The sequence below is a fragment of the Orycteropus afer genome, unplaced genomic scaffold, assembly GCF_000298275.1.
Source record: "Orycteropus afer afer isolate SDZICR_OR568_19922 unplaced genomic scaffold, OryAfe1.0 scaffold00019, whole genome shotgun sequence".
NCBI classification, from domain to species: Eukaryota; Metazoa; Chordata; class Mammalia; order Tubulidentata; family Orycteropodidae; genus Orycteropus; species Orycteropus afer.
The window spans coordinates 21,698,132-21,707,687 of NW_006921606.1; the positions used below are offsets into that span (position 1 = coordinate 21,698,132).

The 9,556-nt window shown below is 40.8% G+C and overlaps 1 pseudogene; it reads right to left on the minus strand.

The window, feature by feature from the left end:
• Positions 1 to 7,237: 7,237 nt before the first annotated feature.
• Positions 7,238 to 7,784, minus strand: LOC122152189 (annotated as a pseudogene).
• Between the last annotated feature and the right edge of the window lie 1,772 nt (positions 7,785 to 9,556).

Sequence of the window (9,556 nt, forward strand, 5' to 3'; positions counted from 1 at the left end):
TGTTTGTATGAGAGTGGAACAGTGTTCCCTAGTTTTTTTTTTTTTTTTTCTTCTTCTTTTAATAGATTAATTTTATTTCATCTTAAGAATATCACCCATAGGTCTTAGGAATCACTTGGCCTCTCCATCGCTGGACAAATTTTGGATCTGACTAGTCAGCTTGTTGAACTATTCCTTTTTCAGAGATATAGATAACATCCAAAAATATTTAGATATCCTAATTTATAAATGTCATGGCTTACTGAATTAAAGCAGCTAAATTGGATACAAGTTCAATGTCATTTCTTTTAAGCATTAACTTATCATTTTGAGTCTGAGATACTGAACAAGCAACACCTGTCTTCATCTAAACCTTGCAGATGTATTTTTTATCCAAGAAGTTTGGGGTTTTCAACAGAGACTTGCTCTTCTGAATAATGAGGTTGATGAAGAAGGGAGAATACAGAGATCTCATCTTGAAATGGAAGCTCATTGAAACTCCCTTGATCATGTTTTGTACATGACTACAGATAGTGTCAACTGTAGCAAATTCCTTTCTATAGTCCCACCGCTTGTCAACCCAAAGCCTCTTCTTTTTCTTTTCAAGGAGAATGAGTTCTACATGGTTGTGACTGAAGTCCCTCTGCAGGGTTTCTCTGAAGCCTTTCACAAAATTGTGTGTCTTTTCAGAGTAAAATCGATATTTTCTAGAATGCTAACAGTTTGGTTGCTGAGAGTAGTCTCCATTCTCACAGTAGATGAGGAAAAAGAGGTCCATAGGGTTTCCAATAGCAGCTTTTTAAGGAATAGATCGTTGGGTCTTTCTTCTATGGTGTCTCTGGGGAACTTGAACTTCCAAACTTTTGTTTAGCAGCCAAGCAAATTAACTGTTTGCACCACTTAGGAACTCCAAAGAGTGGAATTAAAGAGATACGTTGGAACTCTGGTGGTAGTGGGTAAGATATTTAGCTGCTAACCAGAAGATTGGCAATTCAAACCCACCAGTCTCCCTGTGGAAGGAGGATGAGGAAATCTACTTCTGTAAAGATTTACAGCTTTGGAAACCCAAAGAGCATCCCTGTGAGTCAGAATTGACTTGATGGCAGTGGGTTTGATTTTTGGGTTATTGTTAAATTATGGTAAAGAAAATCTGAGGTTCACCTGTGGACATTCAATTCAGGAGTCTTGTCAAGGATCTTTCCCTTCTACTGCTCACAAATACACTTGCCCCTAGATCTGATGCCTTTAATGATACCTTACAACTTCCAAAGTTTCCACTGATGACCAATTAGCCTGCTTATATATATATTCTAGTTCTAATTTCACCAGAAGCAAAGCCTAAAACCTGGATTTGAATACAGATTGTTTATTTGGGAAGTGACTCCAGGAATTTCTATGAGGGAGAAGGAAGAAGTGAGGGAGAGATGAAGGGAAACCAATACAGGACATGTGAATTTCAGAGGTTACTGAGGCCCAGTCCTACTGGGGACACTCTGAGAGAAGACATAGAATATAGAGTTGGAGAAGCTGGGGTACTTTTCTACTAACTTTCATCCCTGGTTAGCTGAGAGTCACTCTCAGTCCCTTGTACATGCTGAGTGCTCTCAGTAGCCAGAACACCTCAAGACAGAGACACAAGAAGCTGAGGTCCTGTTCAGGAACCATTCACAAGTAAACTCCAGGGTGGGCTGCAGATATACGGGTGCATCATGATGACATCTGCTGATGTCTGTGAGCTGATACTATGTGTCCTCTGAGGCCTGCAGGTGTTACTAACCGGCCATGGGCCCTGAACCCCTGGCTATGGTTCTGAGAAAGAGTGCTCAGGTCTCTTAATGTTTCTGGTGTGACTGTCCCTGGGTTTGCAGTACATGGCTATCCACCCTCCAGCAATGTGTCAAAGACAGAGTGAAACCAACAGAACTTGAAGGAAATGAATCATTACATACAAAGAGTCAAATATGCATGTGCATTTTATCTCTAGGACCTTTAAGAATTCACGAGTTGGATGGATGAGCCAAAAACACCTTGCCCAGGCTGTCACTCAGTACCATTTTTTCTCCAAACACGTATGATGTGACTATTATGTGCTTGTCAGGTGAAGTTCTTCACTAGCAGGACACATAATTATCCATTATTCTCTTAAAGGCTTACATAAAAGAATGCATCAGATGCCTCTGTCACTTGTATTGATGAGTTTAGCTGTCTAGAAGCTATTTTGTCCGAAGTCTTTCCTATATTAAACATTTATTATTATTCAATTGCCAACAATTATGCTAGACCTATATATGTTGTTGTTTGCCGTCGAGTCGGCCCCGACTCATAGTGACCCCTCCTTGGGTTTCCAAGGCAGTATCACTACGGAAGTAGGATTGCCCAACCTTCCTTCCAAGGAGTGGCTGGTGGGTTTGAACCACCAGCCTTCTGGTGAGCAGTCAAGTGCCTTAGGAACTATGCTACCAGAGCTCCCAGCAGACCTATATATACATGCAGCAATTTTTATTTGCATTGTACAAGTATTTATCTTTGGAATCAGAAAACAGGAGAAGCTCATTTTTATCATAAAACTTCCAGAAGACAGAAAGAAAAATAATAGATATTCCTTTAGTAGAGACTCTACTTTTCCTTTAGTAGATACTCCACTATAATCCTAACAAATACTTTTATAATACTTACCAAGTCCCAGGTGCTAGTCTAAGAACTTTGTATTTAACTGCTCTTTTAAAACTCGTAAAAACACAAAGAAGTTAGTATTATTTTTATAGTTTACAAATAAAGTGACTGAGACACAGAGGTTAAGTCACTTTTCCTAAATCACACAACTGGTATGTACCTTGTTCCCTGGAGCAGACTTCTTGACTAGGGTAACCTCCATCTTTATATGCTATTGTGTGTCCTCAGGATGGTTGGGGAATTTGACAAAAACACAGAGATTCAATGGCATCACTAGGATTGGTGTCACTCTTTCCCATGGACCTCCTCCCATATGAGACCATATAGAATCCTTAGTAATATTTATCATCAACTTTAATCATAGAATGATAAGGATGAACATATTGTAAATTTCTTGAATGTAGTGTTTCTTAGATTATATTAATACTAACAACGAAATTGTTCTGTAAAATCTTTCTACATTGAATTACATCATTAATTATAAGATTTATTGGTAACTGAGCAGAAGATTTTATTGATTTTTCCTTCTTTTCTTTTAATTACTACTTCAATCTCAGAAAAGTTACTAAAATAGGTTCACAGATAACACTTACTTTATTGTAGGTGAAACATCAGAAAATTTGACAAAATGAGCTACTATAAAAACAGTAGCAGCAATGAAAACAATGGCACATGCTTGTAGCATGTGCAGACCACATGATTCAAAGCATCATTGTAATTTGTTAATAATGACAGCTCCGACTGGAGTGCATTAGAAAGTGCACAAAGTAGCATAGAGTTAGCATTGTATGTATATTGATATATGTGAGCTGGGCTTACGAAAAATATTTTTGTTTTTATAAGTAACTGTTAAAAGGGATATTTTTATTAAAAAATAAATTTCTGCTAAACATAGTACATAATTTTATAGACAGTCATTTTGATGTCACACCCTCTGACAGTGTCAGCTGGTACAGTCTGCAACTCTGTAGTATCCTCCTGGTGATGCCACTGCATAGATAGTAAGAGATGGAATCAGATTCACTCCCAGATTGCCCTGCCTCCAAGCCCACACTCTTTTCACTCGTTTGGTTACCTAGTACTGCGCTGACACAAATATACCACTAATGGGATGGCTTGAAGAAACAGGAGTTTATTCTCTTACAGCTTTGGAAGCTTTACATCTGAGTTCAAAGTGCCAGGCTCTATGGGCTGTGTGAAAGCCCCTTGACCTTGGGCTTCAGCTCTGCCTCTTGCTCTCGGCCCACTGAAGCTAGAGGCATCTCTTCACTCAGGCAGCTACTGACTGCTGAGGCTAACAAGTCTAAGGCTGACAAATATAATGGCACAGTCCCGATGAAAGTCCCATTGAAAGTCCCAAGGTTGGCAGAGGATGGCACGCTGCTGAACAATGACACAACTACATGCAGGGTTTAAGTGTGCCATAAGCTAGAGACCATTCCCAAAGCTGTTTCTTATATATGGGAAGCAGACCATATTCCTAAAGCTCAGCTGCTTGTGGTAGGTCCCATCATGGAGTTGATTGCCAGTCTCTTCATGGAGAATAACTAGCACCAGCGCCCCACCCCCACTCAACCAGACCCAGCCAAGTTGACACACAACTTAACCACCACAATTCCACCCCTTGTCAACTTGGCACCTGTACAGATCTTCAATGGGTGGTATCTGTATAGATCTCCTCGACTGGGTGACTCCAGTCCCCTAGTTCCTGAGTGGCAACCTCACCCCCTTGGACTGGTGGGCCCCGTTCTTCTCCCTTTTGGGCATGGCAGTCCTGTCACCTCACTCTTGGGCAGCAACTAGACTCCATCCCACTGGCTCAGATGAATGAGCAGCCCCACACTTGGTGAAGGTCTGGCTCTTTGAAACCTATGGGGCTGTGGTGGCTCCACCCCCAAAGGCCATGGTCATACCCTTTGAGGCTGAGGCAGCTCTGCTTTCAGTTTCCTTGGTCTTTCTGCTTCTGCCCATTAATGCCCAAGGGCAACCCGCTCTACCAGGAATCTCCCTGCCCAAAGGACTCTTAAGCCATGGGCCAGCCAATCTGCTACTCCATTTCATGCCAGTGTTTTCTACCAATTGACACTCGAAGGCAAGTCACCGTGCCAGGAAGCCACCTATGCAATAGCATCCAGCTTTCTCCTCTGTGGGCTAATAAGGCTATCACTGTCTAATGCTGGTCTCTGGGCTAATAAGGCTATCACTGTCTAATGCTGGTCTCATGTTGTGTGCTGGAGTCTCTCTGCCAGGGTCTTGGGTCAAGGACGCACTCCACTCCTGTTTCCACTTTTAGGTATCTGTCAGAGCAGCACCCCACTCCTGGTACCAAATGTGTTAGGTTGGGTTCTCTAGAGAAGCAAAACCAGTAAAGCTTATATATACACATAGAGAAAGATAAATTTATCTTAGGAAAATGGCTCACACACTTATGGAGGTTGGCAGGTCCCAAGTACTTGGATCAAACATCAAGCTGGAGGCTTTTCCTGACTCACGCAGCTGCAGGGGCTGACAAGCTCAAGGTTGGCAGGCAGTATACCAGCTATTGACTCCAACAAATGATGAATCCAAGATCTCCAGGCCAAATGGTGGATTGTTCACTCATGAACAGTTGCAGGCAGCATAACACAATCCCGATCCACAGAAGAGTGTCTCTTTTCCCAGGATGTCCATAAATATATTGGAAGCAGGCTACAATACACCCCTAGGGAAACTCCTTTTCCATGGATTGGCTGCTCAAAACATATACCTCTGATCCCATCATGAGAATAACCCACATCACAACTGCTTAAACCACACAGAATTGTGGTCCAGCCAAGTTGACACACAGCTCCACCTATCACAACTCTATAGTTTGAAGAAACAATCTTAGGATAAAGAAGCTTTATTCCTTTCATTTTGTGTGTGTGTTTTTCCCCTGTCAGATTTCCATGGGAATCTCTTTGATGAGAAAATTCTATGTATTCCATTTTTATGGATTTCAATCTTTTTATCCAGGCTTATTCTTCAAAGGATTGCTTATTGTCAGCATATTTTGTTGCAAAACTTAGAGTTTTGGACTTGCTAAATGAGTCACACAGAAAAGGAGGTAGTATATTACTGAAACCAGTTTATAGGAGGTAAATTTAGAACAAATAAATACAAAGATGGCAAACATATGGAGCTTGTTATCCCAAGATGTTGAAAATGAAAATAGGTTCAAAGGTGATTGAGATAAATTTGTAAATGATATACTGCAGAAATGTTATTAAGGGGAATCGGTATGTAGGAGATATATATGCCTATCCTATTCATGGAATTTTGTCTGGACCCCCATGCTTACATGGTAAGCTCTGGGGCTGCCTTCTGGTGGAACAGTCAATTCTATAGCTATCCCTCTGAGCTAAAACAGTACCTAAAAAATGTACTTCTTTCTGCAATCTGAACCCTACAAGAAATAACATAATACTACATTGGCACATATTTATTTATCACTCAGAACAAAAAGCATATGTCTAGGGATGATTTTAGGATTGTTAACAGTCTTAACTCTCTCTCACTCACTCACTCACTCACTCACTCATTCACAGCCACCGAGTCAGTTTGACTCATAGTGACCTTCTTGGGTTTCCAAGGCTGTACCTCCAAGGAAATAGATTGCCCAGTCTTCCTTCTGAGGAGTGGCTGGTGGGTTTGAACTGCCAACCTTCTGGATAGCAGTCAAATGCCTTAGGCACTATGCCACTAGAATTCCTGTTAACAGTCTTGGAGGTCATGAAGTCCAGTCCTTTCATTTTACAGATGACACTGAGGCTCAGTTTTTGATTATCCATTGACACACAACAAACTACATCCAAGGTTAATTTTTTAATAAAGCAAAAATTTAATTGTATCTCTCAATTTTGTGAGGTGAGTCATGAATTCAGGCAGGGCTCAGCTGTGTGATTATTCTGCCTCATGAGAAGATGACTATGATCACTAAGTGTTATTTGGTTGGTGGAGGATCCGTTGTATTTGTCTGGACTTCAAACGAGGTAACATTTTTTAGCCTTTAAGAGGAGTGAGCCATTTAGAAAATTTCAAACTTTCTCCAAAGATGTTTGCCAATCACTTGGGCTACCTAGGCTATGTCATGGAGTATGTGTTGAAAGGGTATTAAGGGATAATCTTCTTGTCTTCAGCTCTATACCCTACCAGATCTAGCATTAATTTCTTCTTCTTTTCTAAAGGAAGTGAGAACTTACTGTTTTTAGCTATTTTCTTTTATTCTTCCCACATTTCCTTTGTATGTGCACCTTTCTTCTTTTAGGTGGATGATGGGCCTACTTCTTGCTGAGGACTCAGAAGCATTTGCCTTTCTTAGTACACGACCAGGAGCAGAAGACAGCAAGAAGTTTGGGCTAGGGTCTAAGGAAGCAGGAGCCCTGCCATTCAAGTTAGGAGTTTTGTGGTACCAAATCACTTTATTTGAAGGAATGGTACAGATAAAAGAACTTAAGTGGAGATTTTGGTACAACTTATAAAAAAAGATAAAGGTAAACCCACTATGCATACACTGTTTTGATGACCATGAAAGTCCTCCTATGCTATGGAGAAACCACACTAAAGCTTATCTTTCTCCATCACTGTCTCTCAGGATGTGCTTGGCAAAGACATGCTCTGCTACAACAGATTCCAGGAACCCCATCTTGTGCAAGTTGGTTATATAGTCACCTAATTCTTTGATGGATTGCACCTGCTAATTTAACTAATGAGTGTCAATGAGGTCACACAAATGAGGGTCGTTATTTTCAGTGGCCAGCTTGTGCAGTTCCAGTAGTTACTGATTCATGCTTCTCCCCAAGTGTAGCACACACTCAACTGCATTGAGTCCTTTCTCCCAGTCACCACAGTCTGTTTTCCTGATATTCTGAAGAAATATTTGGTCACCTTATTGATTTTGCAACTTCTTCAGTTTCTCATTATGTTCATTCTCTTTATGAAATTCATGAAGAAAATTGCAAAAATTTTCTAAGCCACATCAGCTTGGACAAGGTTGTAAGACATGGACAGGTTGAGGTAGGAGACATACAGCTCCAGGTTGATCTGTGGTTGATGGTGGCCTCCAAGTCTTGGTGGTAGTTCTGGAAGACCTGCAAGGTGTATATAGTCATCATGGTGGGTACTTCAGAGGTGGCCACAGCTGCTCTCAAGATAGTAGGTTAGACACATGCAGTTCCCAATATCACTGCTTCTATTTTCTGCTAGACAGGGAGGAAGGGGTAGCAGGTGTTGAGGGAAAACAGCAGACCAAGCTGTCGTTGTTTCCATACAAAACAGCCATTCTCATGAATTAGACCTAATACAAATCTGAGAGTGGATCCATCTCAGTCTTTGTTGCATGTTCCTTCTTTCCTCCCAAAGAGAAAATGTGGGGAGTACATACCCCTATAAATTATTTTCTGGAAGGACACCATAGAAAACATGTTAATAAACTACTGCTTTACTCCTTAAGTCCAGGTGACTTAGAACTTCATTTGCAGTTTACTTTCTCATATCCATACTTTGTTTTCTATTTATTGTGCTCCCCAAATCTATGGAGGACTAGAAAGGGAACATCTGACAGGAATACCTGTACAAGTGTTGATCATTCAATAGATTTATTTACTTAAATTATACAATAGAAGAACTGATTGAACTAGAGTTACTGAGAAAAACAGAAGTTATAGTTGTTGTTGTTAGGTGCCATCAAGTCAGCTCCAACTCATAGCTATCCAATGTACAGTAGAACAAAACTCTACCCAGTCCTGCACCAATCTCACAATCTTTGCTATACCTGAGCCCATTGTTGCAGCCACTGTGTCATTCCATCTTATTGAGAGGCTTCCCCTCTTTCACTGACCCTCCACCTTGCCAAGCATGATATCCTTCTCTAGGGAATAGTCCCTTCTGATAACATGACCAAAGTAGGTAAGACGAAGTCTGGCCATTCTCACTTCCAAGGAGCATCTTGGCTGCACTTCTTCCAAGACAGATTTATTAATTCTTCTGGCAGTCCATGGTACTTTCAGTATTCTTCACCAATACCACAACTCAAAAGCATTGATTCTTCTTTGGTCTTTCTTATTCATCGTCCAGCTTTCACATGCATATGAGGTGATTGAAAACACCAAGGCCTGAGTTAGGCACACCTTAGTCTTCAAAGAGACATCTTGCCTCATCAGCACTTTAAAGAGATCTTTTGCAGCAGATTTGCCCAGTGGTAGCATAGTGCTTAAGGCACTTGACTGCTAACCAGAAGGCTGGCAGTTCAAACCCACTAGCCACTCCTCAAAAGGAAGGTTGGGTAATCTACTTCCATAGTGATACTGCCTCAGAAACCCAAAGAGGGTTCTCTATGAGTTGGGTCCTCCTCGATGGCAAATAACAACAACAACAACATACGTAGTCTGGTTTCTTGACTGCTGCTTCCATGGGTGTGGATCGAGGAATCAAGTAATATGAAATCTTTAACAACTTCAATCTTCTCTCCATTTATTGTGATGCTGCTTATCTGTCCAGTTGTGAGGATTTTTGTTTTCTATCTGTTGAGGTGTAATCCACACTGCAGACTATAGTCTTTAATCTTCATCAGTAAGTGCTTCAAGTCATCTTCGCTTTCAGCAAGCAAGGTTGTGTCATCTCCATAATGCAAGTATTAATGAGTCTTCCTCCAATCTTGATGCTGCATTCTTCATATATTCCAGCTTCTCAGGTTATTTGCTTAGTGTACAGATTGAATAAGTATGGTGAAAGGATACAACACTGATACACTTCTCTCCTGATTTTAAACCATGATTATCCCCTTGTTCTGTTTGAACAAGAAGGGATATATATAGGTGTGTGTGTGTGCACATGTATATGTGTAAATACACAAACATACATATATACATACACATATACATGCATG